General features: G+C 34.4%; 1 protein-coding gene across 12 annotated transcripts in view; it reads right to left on the bottom strand.

The window, feature by feature from the left end:
- DOCK9 (dedicator of cytokinesis 9) overlaps window positions 1–19,522 on the bottom strand; it is a 353,079-nt gene that overhangs the window by 218,982 nt on the left and 114,575 nt on the right. The window lies entirely within an intron of this gene.

Here is a 19,522-nt window from a genome sequence, read left to right on the forward strand (position 1 = left end):
TCCCCAAAGCTAAATGTTTATTGGTTTAAGAGATTCCCCCCCCTCCTTGATTAGAAATTCTTATTAAAAAGCTATTTATAGGGGGCGGCTAGGTGGTGGCTAGGTGGTGGCTAGGTGCCGGCTAGATGGCGCAGTGGATAGAGCACCAGCCCTGAATTCAGGAGGACCCAAGTTCAAATCTGGTCTCAGACACTTAACACTTCCTAGCTGTGTGACCCTGGGCAAGTCACTTAACCCCAGCCAAAGAAAACTAAAAAAAAAAAAAAAAAAAAAAACTATTTATATTTCATAACTCCAATGAAACCAAAACTCATTTGCATTTCATACCAGGAAGTCAATCAACAGTTTTCACCTTTCATCAAGCAAAGATAAGCCTCAATCAATTAAGGATTCTTGAATACCTACTGTGTGCCCTGTACTTTACCAGGTGTTTCACAAGAAAAAATCCAAGACAACATAGGCCTATATGTAATCAACAATCTATTTGTGAAGATAAAACTAAATTCGATGAAATAACCAGTGAGCAATTGTGTGTGTGTGTATAATATATAATTAAGTGCTAACCTGAGAATAGACATAGATACAAAAGCACACTTAATGAATGAGATTGTTATTACCTCTTGGTGTGGTTAATATACATGTGCACAAACAGACTTAAATCTACCATTGTGTTTTTATTACTTCCTAACAAAAACTCTACAAGTAATTTAAGAATATGATCTCATTTTATAGGTGAGAAAAATCAAGGCACAGAAAAAGTTTATTAAGTGATTTAACAAAAGTCACAAGGAGAGCAAGTGTTAAAGGTGTGATTAAATGCTTTACTTGCTGAGATCCTGCAATGCTTCTCCCAATGAGCCACTATGCTTCATTTCCTCTGTGTGTGTGTGTGTGTGTGTGTGTGTGTGTGTGCGTGTTGTCATTCCATCTCAGCAATTTGAATGAGTCATTGTCACTTCTGGCAGTAGAAACACTATTACCTAGGTGCAGATATTGAAATTTTGTTTATACTATTTTAAAATTAAGTTATCCAACAGTCTCTACTCCATAAGCACAATTGTTGATTTTGTAACAAAAAAGCTTAAGTTTTTGTACTTAACTCAATACTTTAGAAATTTCTTATTTCAGCAGCATTGATATTGTCTGATAGATAGCCCCTTCCTTAAGCAGTATTCATTAGTCTAAAAATGTCCAACTTCTGGTGGCATTCAGCCTTACTTTTGGTGATGATGCTTTCCAAACTTAGTTAGGAATGGTTCTCAGATAAGACCATAGAATCAAATATTTTCCTTGTTTGGTAGGACATACTGGAAATAACTACAATTTCATAGTCTATAAGAAGTGAGGGTCATAAAGATCAAAGAAAGGAAAAGTACACATATATACAAAAGCTTTGTAGCATTTCTTTTTCTAGTGATAAAAATAAAACAAAGCAAAACTCCAAATAAACAAACAAAAGACAGGAAATCAATTGGGGAATGAGTATAAATTATGGTATGTGAATATAATGGAATATTATTGCTTTGGAAGAGGTGACAAAGGGGTGCTTTCAGATACTTCTGAGAATACTTATGTGCACCAATACAAAATGAAGTGTGACCAATCTATACAGTATCAACAATAAAAAATTTTGAAAGCCTTTAAAATTCTGATCTATGCAATGAACCACCATGATTCCAGACGCTGGATAATGAAACAAGCTACTTAGTTCCTAATGTTTTGACTTAAGATGTAGAAAAGGACATACATTTTTGGACATGGCCCCATATGGAAATTTGTTTTGTTTGATTATGCATTTTCATTACTAAGCTTTTGCTTCTTTGTTTTTCTTTTTCTTCTAATGGGGGAAAGGGGAAAATATACTCGTTAATTGAAAACTTAAGTTTTTCTATAATTTTAAAAAGAAGTGAGTCACTTTTATATACCAATGAGATAGCAGAATGAGGTTTAAATTAAAAAGTTCTCAAAACTCTCAAAAAATTACAACCCAACTTCTAGTATCCTTTCACATTCAGGATAAGCTTTCTTTGGATCTCAGTTTAAAAATAGCAATATCTAAATGCAAAAGTTTGTTTTTCATTCCCTTTATTTAAAATTTTGTGGTCTTGGTGATTACTCTCTTTCCTAGCACCATTGCATTGGTGATCAGGTTGTCTTTTCTACTATTTCTGTCTGACTCACTCAACTCTGCCCCAGGTGAAGGATTTCTTAAAGACTCTGGCCTTGAGATGAATTAGTTTTTAAACCCTGTTTGATTTTTACCATGAAGGGATAATTTTCCCTTGGTTCCAAAGAAATGTGATATTAGCAAAAAAGTTGCTAAAGGCAGTTCACCTGGAAATGAGAATGGTCTTCTGATCTGTAAAATGTTGGATTCCCTGAAATGATGTCTGAGATTTAAGTGGAATTGAAGTAATAGGGGGTAAGCTGAGAAAAGTCTAAGCAATTGGCCTATAGATCTAGGAGAATTGGGAATTTAGTTATAATGCCTTAAGAATATTATTGTCAAATGACATTGCTGCATTATGGATGGAAACTATTTTCTTAAGGTTCAGTTCTTTAGGTTTTAGGAAAGTGCTGAACATTATACTGATCTCTTTACCATATACCTAATTTTTATATGTTTCTATTTATATCACCAAGACCACAGTATTTTAAATAAAGGGAATGAAATATACACATATAAACACAAATTACAATCACATGAATTAAAACATTGTTAAGGAGAACCTTGATTTAGACTAATTGAAATGACCAATATTTGTTCCAGAGAAAAGACAATGAAACATACTTCCTTCTCAGAAGAAAGGACTCAGACTACAGATGGAAACTATAAGCTCTAAGTGTCACTCTATTAGCTAATTTTGCTTTATTAAGTCTTCTTTGTAACAAAAGAGGGTCCTGGGGCAGCTAGATGGTGCAGTGGATAGATTACCAGCCCTGAAGTCAGGAGGACCTGAGTTCAAATCTGGTCTCAGCTGTATGACCCTGGGCAAGTCACTTAGTCCCAATTGCCTCAGCAAAATCAAACCAAACCAAACCAAACCAAACCAAAACAAAACAAAACAAAACAAAACAAAAGAGGGTCTGGTGTGGAGGTGAGCATAGACACATAGAAAATAAAAAATATCAGTAAAACTTATGGAATATGGGAAAAGAAAGAAGCTAGTTCAGTTTATGCCTTCTTACATTTAGGGAAGGGGAAGAAAGGAATTCTCACATCCCAATACACATCAATAAGCCACAGATTTTGTTATTTAAAAAAAAGGGGGAGGGAGAATATCAATTTCCTTGAGGTTAAAATATCTCATGGACATTATAGAAATAAGAGTTACTGAAAACTTAAATGCAATGTTAGAGATGCTCTCTGAGGAAGTGGGGTACCATCTAACTTGAAACATTTAGCCTTAAATTAGGTAAAAGGTAGTCCTGTCAGATGTTAAACCAAATTTAGGAGCTATTTAACCACCTACAAATTCAGCTACTACTCTCAATTTATTTTGCGATTATGAAATCTGCCCGATAACCATTTAATTTTTCTTTCTTACTGTCCATGCTTCAATAATAATAATAATGGCTTACAAAACACTTTACAGATATCTTATCTTTAGAACTCTGGAAGGTAGATGTTTTTATTATTCCCATTTTACAGATGAAGTAATAATTGTAAAGCTCTAGCACAAGGCCTGGCAAATAATAAGCATTACGTAAATGTTGGCTAACAACCATTAGTAGTAATAACAATAAGACAGCTAACATGTATATAGCCCTTACTATGTGGCAGGCATTGTGCTAAGAGTGATTCTCACAGAAAACTCTGTAAGGTAAGGGTTACAAATGTGCCTATTTCACAGATGAAGTGCTCAGGCTCAAACAACTACTAAGTATTTGAGGCTCAGATCTTCCTGGTCCTGGTTGAGCACTCCATCCACCAGTCACCCAGAGCCTTTTCTGCACCATCTAGCTGACTCTAAATCAGGCAATATTGGTTTACCATTTTCTTCTACCATAAGAAATGGCTATGGAGCTGTATAAATACAATATAAAAGGGGCAATTAACCCTGCCAAAAAGTTACTCCTACACACCCAATTCCCTCAGGCATCTTCCCAAGTAGCCACATGTCCCTGGTTCCCTGCCATTATTATAACCCCTGACAAGTGGAAAGAGGGAAGCTGTAGTAACCTGCCTTCAAGGATCCCAGCTACCCGTTAGTAAAGTAAGTAAGCATGGGGGCCTAAGGGAAAGGAGATGAATCCAATAATTTGGACCCCCCTCAGGCTCTGCTAAGTGAACACCCATCCCCTTACTATCCACCCACATCCTTCTATCCTGACACTAGTGGATATCAGATAGTGGTTGTTTGATTTTTTTTTTTTTTTTGAATACCTACAAGCAATAATAACTACATGGAAACATAAGGGTTTTGGATCACTAATTTATATACTCTGAGATAGGAATTCCATCATCCCCTACTAATTAGAAATAAACCACTAAGTCGAATTTTCACTACATCTTTGGATAAACACCCTATTGGTTAATTAAAAGTTGAAAACAAAGAAGAATAGTTTTCTTATAATCTCTCTCTTCTTAACATACAAAAAATAAATAAATCCTTCTCTTTCAAATGAGTACCTACAAAATTTTCCAGTACTTAGTTCATTCAATTGAGACCAAAGCCCTAGTATCAAACATAAAACAAAAGTGATCTTGGATGTTTACTGTTACTGACTTCTGGCATATTTAGCAAAAAATAAAAATAAAAATCTTATAGTGATTTATGTTACAATTTGATTAATGTTCATAACTGAGAAGAAAATTAAGACAGTTTATACATGTTAATATTTCTATTCAATTAAATTCATTCTCCTCATTAAGGACCTTTGGCACAAATGATATATTTTTTAAAAGTATGATCAAGAAGATACAAAGATTACATACTTGATTCCCTGAGACAGGAATAAGCATCAAAATTATCAGGTAATTGTCAATCAGTAAATAAACTTTTGTTAAACTATCTACTTTGTTTTACTTTTATGCAAATATCTACTACTATGCTAATAAGCTTTAGGGATACAGAAAGAGGAAGGAAAGAAGGAAGGAAGGAAGGAAGGAAGGAAGGAAGGAAGGAAGGAAGGAAGGAAGGAAGGAAGGAAGGAAGGAAGGAAGGAAGGAAGGAAGGAAGGAAGGAAGGAAGGAAGGAAGGAAGGAAGGAAGGAAGGAAGGAAGGAAGGAAGGAAGGAAGGAAGGAAGGAAGGAAGATAGAAGGAAGGAAGGAAGGAAGGAAGATAGAAGGAAGGAAGGAAGATAGAAGGAAGGAAGGATCCTATCAAGAAGTTAACTATAATGGGAGAGGGAGGAAAGAAGGATTCAAGAAGTAACAGTATAATGGGGAGTGAGGAAAAGGGGGCTCAAAATACAAATAACTATGTACAAATAAATAGAAATAATCGTCAGAGAGAAAATCCCAAAATTAAGGGGTTAGGAAAGGTTTTCTGAAAAAGGAATTTTAGCTGAATTGAAGAAAGGAAATTTCAGAAACAGAGATAAGGAGAGAGGGCATTCCAGACCTGGGGGACAGCCACTGAAAAATGCCCACATAAGTGTCTCATCCGAGGATGGCGGTAAGGTAGAAGACTGGAAAGGTAGTGATGGGGGTTGAGGTCCCTAAGAAACCCCCCCACATGGCTGACCTTTGATTTACAAATCCTGGTCAGTGGGCTTTCCCCCATCCCCCAGCAGATCTGAACCAACTTGGGACACCACCCACAAGCCCCTTTAGTTATAAAAGAGCCAAACTGGAGCTCTCTCTTTGCAGGAGCCCTTACCCCCAAACATGGTATCCTTCCAGCCATGTAAAGGTTCCTGCCCGCCCAGCGACCACCTCTGGCTCTGGCATCTTTCTACCTTTGATTTACTTCCAAATCCCTATGATAAACCTTTGTATCAATCTAGGTTTTCGAATCTGTAAATTCCTTTTACAGGGACTCTGCACTGTCATGTGACTATCTTTCCGCCGACTCGAAAGGGGGTTCCCCTTCCCTAACTCTCATCAGTAGGAAGGGGCCAAGTTATAAGATTTTGAACACCAAACAGAGGATTTTATATTTGATCCTGAGATAATAGGGAAACAGATTGGTGGCAATTGAAGAAGTAATGAAGGCAAATGGTACCTGATTCTTTAACAAGCACATAGTGTTACCAAAAGGAGGAAAATATTAAAAACACAGGTTTGCAAAAGGTAAAAGGAAGGAAGCATGCCTATCCCTAAAGAGGTCTTAGAAGTAATATATTATATATATATATATATATATATATATATATATATGGAGAGAGAGAGAGAGAGAGAGAGAGAGAGAGAGAGAGAGAGAGAGAGGAAGAGAGAGGAAAAGGCCTTATATGTGAAAAATGTATATACTTATAGCAGCTCTTTTTTAACATAAGAAATCAAAGCTTTTTACTCAAGACACAATATGGACAGTTTAGGAACAAAACCCCTGGAATTTTTCTGGTTGATGTAATAACTTAAGTATCTTGACCCATCATCCTTCAAAGGATATCTTTCAATATATTACCCAAATGGCAGAAACTAGGCATGGACCTACATTTAACACCACATACTAAGATAAAATCAAAATGGGTCCAAGATTTAGGCATAAAGAACGAGATCATAAATGAATTAGAGGAACATAGGATAGTTTACCTCTCAGACCTGTGGAGGAGAAAGGAATTTATGACCAGAGGAGAACTAGAGATCATTATTGATCACAAAATAGAAAATTTTGATTACACCAAATTAAAAAGTTTCTGCACAAACAAAACTAATGCAAACAAGATTAGAAGGGAAGTAACAAATTGGGAAAACATTTTTACAGTTAAAGGTTCTGATAAAGGCCTCATCTCCAAAATATACAGAGAATTGACTTTAATTTATAAGAAATCAAGCCATTCTCCAATTGATAAATGGTCAAAGGATATGAACAGACAATTTTCAGATGATGAAATTGAAACTGTTTCCACTCATATGAAAGAGTGTTCCAAATCACTACTGATCAGATAAATGCAAATTAAGACAACTCTGAGATGCCACTACACACCTGTCAGATTGGCTAAGATGACAGGAACAAATAATGATGAATGTGGGAGGGGCTGTGGGAAAACTGGAACACTGATGCATTGTTGGTGGAGTTGTGAAAGAATCCAACCATTCTGGAGAGCAATCTGGAATTATGCCCACAAAGTTATCAAACTGTGCATACCCTTTTACCCAGCAGTGCTTCTACTGGGCTTATATCCCAAGGAAATCCTAAAGAAGGGAAAGGGACCTGTATGTGCCAAAATGTTTGTGGCAGCTCTTTTCATAGTGGCTAGAAACTGGAAAATGAATGGATGTCCATCAATTGGAGAATGGTTGGACAAATTATGGTATATGAATGTTATGGAATATTATTGTTCTGTAAGAAATGACCAACAGGAGGAATACAGAGAGGCCTGGAGAGACTTACATCAACTGATGCTGAATGAAACGAGCAGAACTAGGAGATCATTATACACTTCAACAATGATACTGTATGAGGATGTATTCTGATGGAAGTGGATATCTTCAACATAGAGAAGAGCTAATCCAATTCCAATTGATCAATGATGGACAAAATCAGCTACACCCAGAAAAGGAACACTGGGAAATGAGTGTAAACTGTGAGCATTTTTTTTTCTTCCAAGATTATTTTTACCTTCCGAATACAATTCTTCCTTTGCAACAACAACAAAATTCGGTTCTGCACATATATATTATACCTAGGATATACTATAAGATATTTAATATGTATGGGAATGCCTGCCATCTAGGGGAGGTGGTGGAGGGAAGGAGGGGAAAAATTTGGAACAGAAGGGAGTACAAGGGATAATGTTGTAAAAAAAAAAACAACATTACCTATGCATATTGCGTATGTACTATCAAAAAAAAAGTTATAATTATAAAATTAATTTTAAAAAATAATTTTAAAAAAACAGAGGAAAAAAATCTACTTATTTCCACTCATTATCTGTGTGACTTTCCAATTCAAGATACCCATTCCTGACCACTTCTTTAGATGAATTGCCTCCTTCATTAAAAGGTCCTAAAACACAGGGACTATATTTCCTCATATATTAAATATATAAGGAATGTGCCAGTTCTTGACATAGAAAATCATTTTATAGATGCTTATTCATTTTCACTGATTTTGAAAATAAAAAAACTAATATTGAATTTGAAAAAAAAAATTATATATTACCCAGGAAAGATTTCTTCAGATTCCTACTAAATAGTGTCTCCTGGTTTCTATTCCACTCCAACACAAAAAGAGGCAAAAATAAAGGAAAAATAAAGAATATAGTTTCTGCCTGGAAGGAGCTTACTTACAATTTAAATGGAGAAACAACATGAGAAGATGTAAAATAAGTAAGCTATGAGAAGGATAAAAAAGAAATAATTAAAAATGGGAAGTTGATGGAAATTAAGAGGGATTAGGAAAAGCTTCCTGTACAAGGTAGGATTTTAGTTGGAATTTAAAGGAAGAAAAAGAGGCAGCTAGGTGGCTCAGTAGATAGAGAAATGGGTCTTGAGTCAGGAAGACCTGAATTCAAATGCAGCCTCACACACTCTTTAGCTACGTGACTCTAGACAATTCACTTAACCTCTGTTAGTCTTAATCTACTGAAGAAAAAAAATTGACAAACCATTCCAATATCCTTGCCAAGGAAGCCCCAGGACACAAAGAGTGCGACATGCTTCAACAACAACAGCATCAAGAAAGACAAGGAGATCAGTAAGGAAGAAAGGACAAGATATAGATAAAAAAATTCCATCAAAAAAAAAAAAATTCAAAACCAACATATTATCAAATCCTTAAATTACTTGGAAAAGCTTATTATATAGATTCAGTTCAAAAACCACTGCCTAACAAAGGAAATTGGGCATTAGTTCAAAAAGGCCATCAAATATATATTAAAAGTATTAGACCTTGCAGGTTTCTTTGCATATTGGTCAGAGCATTTTTTTTTCATTTTACAGATTGTTTTGTTTATATGTTACAAACATTTATTGATTACCTCTATATCGAGAGATCTCTTTTAACAAAGTAAAATAGTTAAGTAATACTAGTAATACCATCAAGTCTTTTGAAAGTATATGCAACATTTCAAAATTATAGAACCTACCTCCCCATATTTTTTAATTAAAAGAAAAAATTAAAATTTTCTTTTTTCCACCCCATTGTATAAAAAAAATTATTTTAATAAATGTGCATAGTCAAGTAAAACAAAGCAGCTTAGTATGTAAGTGTATGAGTTCTCAATGGCTGAATTGTTTATCATCAGAAATTAAAACTTTTTACTGGAGACACAGAATGCACAGTTTAGGAACAAAGACCCTGGAATTTTTCTGGGTCAAATAACTATGTATACATTTTATATGTTTACACTATATACATACTTACATGCATATATACATATATGTGCATACATACATATATCTCAAAATATGCACATGTATTTCTCATTCTGAACCCTAAGTTCATCACCTGTTATGAATTGCACATTTCATGATCTATCTTCTGAAATTGTGAATGGTCATTTTATTGATCCTAGTTTTACAGCTTTCAAAGTTTGTTTTTATAGTGTTGCTGTCAGTGTATAAATTGGTCACCTAACTGGGTTCTCATTTCATTCTTTATCAGTATATAAATTTCTCAAAATTGTTCTATTTTATAATATTATGTATTATATTATTAATTATTCTATTATACTTCATTTTGCATTAGTTTCTGTAAGTCTTTGCATAGCTCTCTGAAATCATCTATTTTTTCATTTCTTACAGCACAACAATATTATTTTATTTGATATGCCATAATTTATTCAGTCATTCTTCAATTAATGAAAATATCCTATTAGTTTCTAGTTTTTTGCCTCCATTTAAAAAAAGGTTCCCCTGAATGTTTTAATATATAAAGGATCTATTACTATTTCTTTGCTCTCTTTCAGGTATAATAGGCCTAGGAGAGGTATAGCTGAGTCAAAGGGTCTGCACTGTCTTGTAATTTTTTGTACATACTTCCATATTACTTTCCAGAATGATTTTACCCATACACAAATATACCAACATTTACACCAAAAGGGCATTAATGTGCTTGTCTTTCCACAGTCCCTGCAACACTTATCATTTTTGTCATCCTTGCCACTCTGAAGGGTGTAAAATGAAATCCCAGAATTGCTTTAATTTGCATTTCTCTAATTAGTGATTTGGAACATTTTATCATATGGCTATAGATAGCCCTGGTCTCTTCTCTTGAGAACTGTTCACATTTTTAGAAAATTTATCAATCAGAAAACAGTTCTATTTCTAAAGCATTTGAATCAGTTCCTATATATCTTAGAAGTGAGATTTTTATCAGAGAAGCTTGTGGTAAAGATTTTTTTCTCAGTTGTCTTGCTTTTAATCTTAGCTTTATCAAATCTTTTTTGTTCAAAAATCTTTTACTTTCATGTAACCAAAATTACCCATTTTATTTTCTATGCTCTTTCTACTGCTTGGTCACCAACTTTTCTCCCAAACATAGTTCTGATATTTAATCTCCTAAATAAAGATTTGGTACTGATTAAAATATATCTATCAGTGGAACTGTTTATATACATCAAACAGAAGCAAAGATATGATATCTGATCATCATGAAGGATGCCAGATACTGGGATAAACTCATTATCTGAAAATAAAAAGCACTAGGAAATTGGACAGGAGTATGGAAGAAACTTGATTTAAACCAACATCTTACAATCTTATACAATGATAAGCTTCAAATGAAAAGACTGCATATATTAAGTTCACATTATAAACCAATTAGAGAAATGCCTAAACATTTTATTTATTTTTTTATTTAAGCACATTTGCTGACAAACATAGGCCTTTAGTAAAAGTATTAAATGGGGTTGATAATCTTTAGAATTAAAGAAGTCCATATGCAAATTGATCTAACCATTCTGGAGGGCAATTTGGAACTACGGGGCATGATGGAGCAATACTACTACTAGGTTTGTAGGGGAAAGAACCTGGTGTGTGTGTGTGTGTGTGTTTGTGTGTGTGTGTGTGTGTGTGTGTGTGTGTACAGCAGCTCTTTTTGTGGTGGCAAAGAATTGAAAATCTAGGGGATGTCAGTCAATTGGGGAATGACTGAACAAATTGAAATAATGGAATGTAATGGAATACTGTTTTACTGTAAGAAATGACAAGAATGGTGGATTATAGAAAAACCTGGAAAGATGTAAATGAACTGATGCAAAGTGAGCAGAACCTGAAGAATAGTAACAAGTAACATTTGTTTTGGCTATTTTCAGCAATACAATGATCCGAAACAATTCTAAAAAATTCACAATGAAAAATGTTATCTACGTCCAAAGAAAGAACTGGTGGACTCTGAATGCGGATTGAAACTACCATTTCCGCTTTATTTTCTCATGTTTTGTTTTGTTTTTTTTCTTTTGGTTTGTTCCGTCTTTTACAACATGACTAATATAGAAATATATTTTTACATGATACTGTTTTAAGGAGGGGGATGTGAGAGATGAAGAGAGAAAGTTAGGAATTCAAAATTGTTTTTCAATAAATATTAAAAAGTTTCATTACATGTAATGGGGAAAAATAAAATACTTTAAAAAAGCCCTTGCTTTATGTCCATTTCTGAACTTGTTTAATTGAAAGGCATTGATGAATTGAAACAAAGAGCACTGCCACAAAATTGGTCTTTGGGGGGATTTATTCTTTTTTCTTCATTATAATCTCCAAATTCCAACCAATCCCATGCCCAGTGCTTGAGTGGTAAGTGTACCACAGAGCAGATTTATATCCTGTCTTTTTCAGAGATTGGGGTTCTAAGCAAAAGGCAAACCAAACCATTAAGTGCTAAACATTTCCTATAAACTACCACATTACCCATTTGTTTCAATAATTATTATAATTCCCATGGTACCCTTGTAAATCTAATTTAGACATGGAAGTTTACAAACTAAAATCTGATATGGGGGATGGAACACTAATCTTGGAGTCAGAAGAACTGGTTTGACATTCGCTCCTCTTCACTAATTAACTATGTGACAATGGCTGAATCACTTATCTGTGAATTTGTTTTCTCATGAGCAAGATGGAGATGATTCTACCTTTTTCATATTCTACCTCATCTCCTTTGTTATGAAGGATGACATTTATAAACCTTAAAACTCTATACAAACTGGAAACAATGTTACCTTCTGTATCTTCCAAAATTTCCCATCTCTGGAACACACTCTTCCTCTTCCATCCTGATTTCCTTCAAGTCCCAGCTGAAATCCCACCTTCTATAGGAAGCCCTTCCCAATATTAAATTCTAGTGTCTTCCTCTTAATTATTTCCTATTTATCTTGTATGTGGTTTATCTGTATGTAGCTGTTTGCATGTTGTCTCCTTCATTAGTCTGTGAGCTCCTGAAATCAAAAACTCTGTCTTCCTTTATATCCAAAGTACTTAGTGGAATTTAGGACTGTACCCAGAAGATGATTAAGAAATGTGACTTCTCAGGATCTTGACCTTTGAGCAAAACCTGCCTGAGATGTTTCCTAAGACACTAACTTCCAGTAAAAGTAGTTAAAAAAAAAAAAAAAAAAAAAAAAGGAATGCCTTAGTAAAACTAGAACATGTGGCCCTCTTTGTGACTGGCACGCAGAAGATAATTAATATAGCTTGAATGACTGTATATGATCTTGACCTCTGAGCAGAACCTGTCTAAAATGTTTCCCAGAAACTAACTTTCAGTAAAAGTGGTTTAAAAAAACCAAACCAGGATTGTTTTAGTAAAACTAGAACATACAGCCATCTTAACCAAATCTATATCTTCCATTCATCTATAGGATCTCACAGAAAATCCTAGGATTTTCTGATTCTTAAGTTTTACTTTTTTAAAAAATCGGTTCTCAGGAGATCTTTGTACATGGCAACAACAAGATTATATGATGATAAATTCTGATGGATGTGACTCTTTTCAATAATGAGATGATTGAGGCCAGTTTCAATGATTTTGTGATGAAGAGAGCCATCTACATCCACAGAAAGGACTGTGGAAACTGAATGTGGACACAACATAGCATTTTCATTCTTTTTGTTGTTTGCTTGCATTTTGTTTTCTTTAGGAAAACATCAAATTTAAAGATACTAGAATGTTACAAAAAATTCAAAAGTAAATAGATTCCTTTGTCAAATTCATAAAAACAATGTCTTTTATTTTTAGAGCTAGCTATTATTCTGGCTGAAGATTTAAACTTTCCCCTTTAATTAGTCCCCATCCATCACAAGATGTAAACCTCTAGATTTGGCCTGTATTTGTCATTTCTTCCTGTAAAGGGCTGAAACTCTTGAGTAATGCACTGAGGTCGGAGCAATGGAGCACTAAAGGCTAATTATCATTTGGACAATATAAGAATATACTTGGAAAAATATACTTGCCCTTCCCACTATCCTGTGCTGGCCCAATCGTTTGGTGTATACAGAGAATTGTAGGAGGGACTGGGGGTGAAGTAAGACTAGCCAAGAGTCACTTCTGGGAGGGAGACAAAGAGGATAGGTCGAGGAGATCCTGAGTCCATCTCCTTGACTTCTATAGCTCAAGACCAAGAATAAAGACCAAGGACTTTTGCTTATCCTGACTCCAACTGATTCTAAGGTATCCAGGGTGTTAACACATGCTCCAAAATGCATGTAATCACATGCTCCAAATGATGACAGATCATAACAAAGGAATTTTTGAAAGGATCAGCACTCAACACAGCTAAATCTCATTTTATGAATTTTTATCAATGTCTGATATTTTCTAAATGTACGCTGAGACACCCAGAGAAGGAACACTGGGAAGTGAATGTAAATTGTTAGCACTACTGTCTATCTACCCAGGTTACTTATACCTTCAGAATCTAATACTTAATGTGCAACAAGAAAATGGTATTTACACACATATATTGTATCTAGGTTTTATTGTAACTCATGTAAAATGTATGGGATTACCTGTCATCGGGGGGGAGGGAATAGAGGGAGGGGGGGATAATTTGGAAAAATGAATACAAGGGATAATATTATTTTTTAAAAAATTACTCATGCATATATACCGTGAAAAAAAAATTCTAAATAAAAATAAAAATTAGAAAAAAAAAAAAAAAGTAAATGTACGCTGAGAAGGAATGGAACAAGATGAAGGGAATAGAGGTGAGTACACTTAGCAAATTCCTTTTCAAAAGAGAGGAAGTACGCCCATAGTAAAACAATTAGGTGTCATTTCCAGGTTTTTCTCAGATTTGTTGGAAATTCCTGGACTGAGGCAATTTTTTCCTTTGTTAAATTAAGGTGATGCAAGTATTTTCTGGTAAAGAAGATGATAAAACATATTCAAAGTTTCTAATAAATATAAAAAAGCACCATGCTACTGACTGCTTTTCAAATTATTATATTATTCAGTGGGACAAACACTAAATGCTAAGTAAATATTAATTACCATAGGGAAGAAAAGGAAATAAGCATTTATAAAGTGCCTTTTATGTAAAGTATGACTCTAAGTGCTCTACAAATATTATGTCACTTGATCCTGATAACAACTCTCAGAGAAGTAGGTAATATTATTCACCTCATTTTACAGATGGGAAAATGAGATTAAGTGATTTGTGCAAGATCATACACAGTATCTGAAGACATTCAGGTGTTCCTGACTCCAGGTCCAGTGACTATTCAGCCTCCTCTAGTACCTTTATAATATCTTAACTGCTCCCTAATCAATATCAATGTCAAGAAGCTCATTCAAGTTCTATCTATAACCTGCAGTTCTATCTATAGCTACGAGAGCCTTCAAGTTTCTTAGTCCCCAGATCCGCCTACAAGACAAAAAGACATGATGGTCCCCTGGCTAAATACAATGGGAAATTTCTGCTGAGAGAAAAATAAACGTTTCTGAGGATTTCCCTTTCTCTCCCTTAAGAGAAATGAAATGCCAAAGTTGCATCCTCCATATGCATCCTATATAATTTGCTGCAGTTATAACATAATGGGAAAATGCCTCCGGTATAATTTTACAAACCTAATAATGCTGCTGTCTTTACAATCCTTTCGTTCAAAACACATTATTATAAATGACTTTAGTAAACTCACCTACTGTATAAAACAAATCTTAAGTAAATCTGACTTATAACAATGAAGAATACACATTTTTAAAGACGTTTATTCCTACCAATAGTTCTTTTTAAAATAAACCCAGAATATTGCAAATGGCCACAAGTAGCATATCGAGCCTATAAAGCTAGCTGGTCTTAGAGTCTTCAAGACCTTGCCTCTAGCACATACCACTGTGGGATTCTGGACAAATCTCTCAATGTGTCAGGCCACTTTTAGAGACTATAATTTGAAGACCAGCTAATAAATCTGACTTAGAATAGGGAGTTTCCTCACCCAAAATTCCCAAATCAGTGAAATCAAAGGTCCAGTCCTTTATAAAAATAATTTCAATGAATTTGGAAACGCTTCAATGTATTGTTCATCATTCCTCTTATGATTGTATGTTTCTTCAATAAATAACCTACAAGAGACACGTAGATGATACAGTAGATATAGAGTGCCAGTCTTGAAGTCAGGAGGACTTGAGTTCAAATCCAGCTTCAGATACTTAATACTTCCTAGCTGTGTGATCCTGGACAAGTCACTTAACCTCACTTAACTCCAATTGCCTCAGTTAAAAAAATAATAATAAAAATAAAATAAATAACCTATAAAGGCATAGCAGGGGTTCACAACTGAAAATTTAGTGCCATAATAATAGCTTCCACAGCAGAATGAAACTAACCAAAAGACTGGAAGGACTCAATTCTCCAGTTATTACGTGGAGATAAAATAGATGATGGGAATGGAGATGAAGGGACAGATTCAAAAGATATTAAGAGAGCAGAGTGTGTTAAAATTAGCAAATGACTAAAGAAGAAACATGAGGAGAAGTTGAGAAGAGAAGGAAAAAATCAAGGGTATTATCTTTCAAACATGGGAGAATGAAGAGGAATGTCATTAACAGATACAGTCAAGTCTTGAGGCTTTTTTTGTAAAAATATATATAATAGCTGAATTTTTAAAAAACATTGAGCTTGAAGTTGTCAGTCAATAAATATTTATTGATTTATTTTGTGCCAGTCACTGTGCTAAGAACTAGGGAAGTTTTGGTTTTGTGTTTTTTTTTTTTTAAAGGCAAAAACAATATATGCTCTCAAGGAGTTTATATTCAAGAATTCCAAATTCTACAAATAGTTGTAAATCTGTAATTCAGGAGAAAGATTAGGTCTGAACATATTAGTTTGGGCATCATCTACACAAAGAGATGGTTAAATGAAAATGCTAAAGGAGATTAAAAAGGATATGAGAAAAAAAAAAAAACATGAAAAATATATTTTCTACCCTTTGTCATCTTAAAAAGAAGTGCCAAAGTAACTTTTCCAATTCATAGATCTGATTCAGAAGACCCTAATAAATACAGTTCAAACTCCATAGTCCAGCATTCCAGCTCCTTGATAATTTGGCCTTAAGTTATTTTTTTAAGATTTATCATTCACTGCTCTTCCTGAAGAAATCCAGTATCCCTGGAGTTCTGGATCTAGATAGGAACATCTGTTTGCAAATTCTCCATCAGATGCTTACTGTGTTAATCTGGGCAAATCAATTAATCTCTCTCAGTCTCAGTTTCTTCCATTGTAAAATGAGGCTAATAATAGTACCCACCTTACAAAATTCATGTGAGAATCAAATGAAATATTGTGTGTAAATGGCTATGCAAATCTTAAGGCATTGTATAAATATTGGCTCTCCTCTTCATGGGGCAGGTAAAGGCACAGCAAATAGTAGACCTGGTCTGGAGTTGGCAAAACACCTCTTCCTGAGTTCAAATCTGGCTTCAGACACTTACTATCTGTGTGATCCTGGCAAGTCACTTAATCCTGTTTGCTTCAGTTTATTCATCTATAAAATGGGCTAGAGAAAGAAAAGACAAATCATTTCAGAATCTTTGCTAAAAAAAAAAAAAAAAACAAAAAACAAAAACAAACAAACAAAAACTTCAAATGGGGTTATGAAGACCTGAACATGAGTGAAATAACTGAAAATAACAGTAACAAAATCCTCTTCTTCCTCCTCCTCCTCCTCCTCCTCTTCCTCATCCTTATAAGCATCCCAGTTTTCCTCATTTGTTAAATGGATATTACACCTACCTCCTATCTACCTAACAAAAAATACTCTGGATTCAGAGAATAAAAGATACATTTCACTTAGATTCACTGAAAAAAGAAAGAGGTAAAAGGAATTACTAGGTAAAGGATTCTGAAGTAATTACCTGCTGTTTTTAGTTAAGTACCCACCTAAATGGTAGTGAAAAATTCTGCTGCAAGTACAGTGTTTTGGATTTCTAAAAATATTAAGAGGAAGATCTATTTTGAAAGCCAAAACATTCTTTATTCTGTGCAGAAGCCAAATAGTCCCCTTGTGACCATTATGAAAAAAAATGATCAAAATATTTTCAGAGATTTATTTCCCACTGGAGTTAAGAAATTAAATGAATAATATGCATATTTTGCTATTCTCAAAAAGAGTCAAAGGGCTAAACTTTATTTTGTTTCCAGTTGTGAAAATCATCAATTTGATTCAACTCATTTCTCTCATGATATAGCAGAATCTTTAAATATCAGAAGGAGCTTTTGATCTGCAGCAATCATGTAGCTTAGCTTTTTCAAAGCATGTTCACATGTACTGCTTCATTTCACTGACACATTGGACTCCTGTGGGAATTTAGGAATATCAGAGCTTGAATCCTTGTTTTATTTCCCATTTTAGATACGATCATGGACAAGTCTCTCAGCCAACTGGCTGCCATTTTACTCCTCTATTTACCAACAATAATAAGCACTCAGTACCCCAAAAATCTTTCTAAGGCCTCTAAATTACAGAGAAAATGATGACAGAGTCTATTGGAAAGAATTCCTTACAAGGAGTTCCCTATTCCAATGAAACAATAGTTCTGGTTTAAAAGAAAATCATTATGGTAAAATTGCTTTATCAGCAGAAAGGCAGAGTAAAACACTAAAATTAACACCAATAACTTCCATTGCTGCTACTGCTTGTCTAAAAATCCAAGGCCTTATTCCAAAACTCATTATTTAAAGAAATTATTTATTTAATGACAAAGCTTACACAGATTATTCTTTAAATCCATCTCTCCTTTATGACATCAGTCAGCATTAGTTTTAGAGTTACGCTATATTTTTCCCTTATGGTGATCTAATATTTTTTGGTTTCAAATTAATTGGCAAGCTCCTTAAGAACAGACATTTGTTAAATGTCTTTGTGTTAGAGCTAGCATCTGTACCAGATGCTGAGAAGAGGTAAAAAGGTTATTATTTTACTCCACCTCTAAGGAGGAGGAGGAGGATGAATACTATGCTAAGTACTTATTTAAATTATTATCTCATTTGAACCTCACAACCATCCTGGGAAGTAGGTGCTATTATTATCCTCATTTAATTGATGAGGTAGCTGAGGAAAACAGAGGTTAAATGACTCCCCTGCAGTCACACAGCTGCTAAGTGTCTGAGGCTGAATTTGAAATCTGATCTTCCTGACTCCAGGTCAAGTACTCTATCCAGTTTAGAGGTGCACCATTACATAACAGGTTAGTAATGATTCTTCCATTAAAATTACAAGCAAACCATTTAATTGATTAACCAATTTATTTGCTTCAGTCCAAATATATGCTATGTACAGAGCATGTAGTATACAGACTATAAAGTATATGTATACAGTATACATAGTATACAGAATTTAGGATACAAAGTTTAGAGTAGAATACATGAGTTGGATTTTAAAGGATAGACAGGAATTCAATAGATTTAGGGGAAAAAAAGATGCTAAATTTAGATCTAGAAAAAAATGCAAAATATTGTCTGCTCTATCAGTCTACCATAGCCAATCTTAGCTTGACTAAGCCTCTTCCCTGCTATCTAAAAACATAGTCCTTGTTATTCCGTCATTTCTGTCATGTTGGAGCCTTGATGACTCCATTTGGGGTTTTCTTCGCAAAGATTCTGGAACAGTTTGCCATTCCCTGCTCCAACTCACTTTTACAGATGAGGAAACTAAAGGAAATAAGTTTAAGTGAATGGTCCAAAGTCAAGTGGGAGTTGATTGTAACTAGTAAGCTATCTGAGGCCACATTTGTATTTAGTCTTCCTGACTAAATACAGTCCTGGTACTCTATATGCTGTGTCACCTATCTGCCCCCAAACTACATTCAGATCCGCCTCATTTTCACCCTACTTAGAAGTCTCTCCCCAATCTCTTCTCTGCTTTCTAAAAAGCTAGAAAATTAATCATTATGGAGCACATCAGGTATTACTGCACCATACCTCCTGTCTTTTAAAAAAGCCTTAGTAGCTACCAATAATCTCTATGATAAT

This window comes from Sminthopsis crassicaudata, chromosome 3 (genome assembly GCF_048593235.1).
Source record: "Sminthopsis crassicaudata isolate SCR6 chromosome 3, ASM4859323v1, whole genome shotgun sequence".
Taxonomy (NCBI): domain Eukaryota; kingdom Metazoa; phylum Chordata; class Mammalia; order Dasyuromorphia; family Dasyuridae; genus Sminthopsis; species Sminthopsis crassicaudata.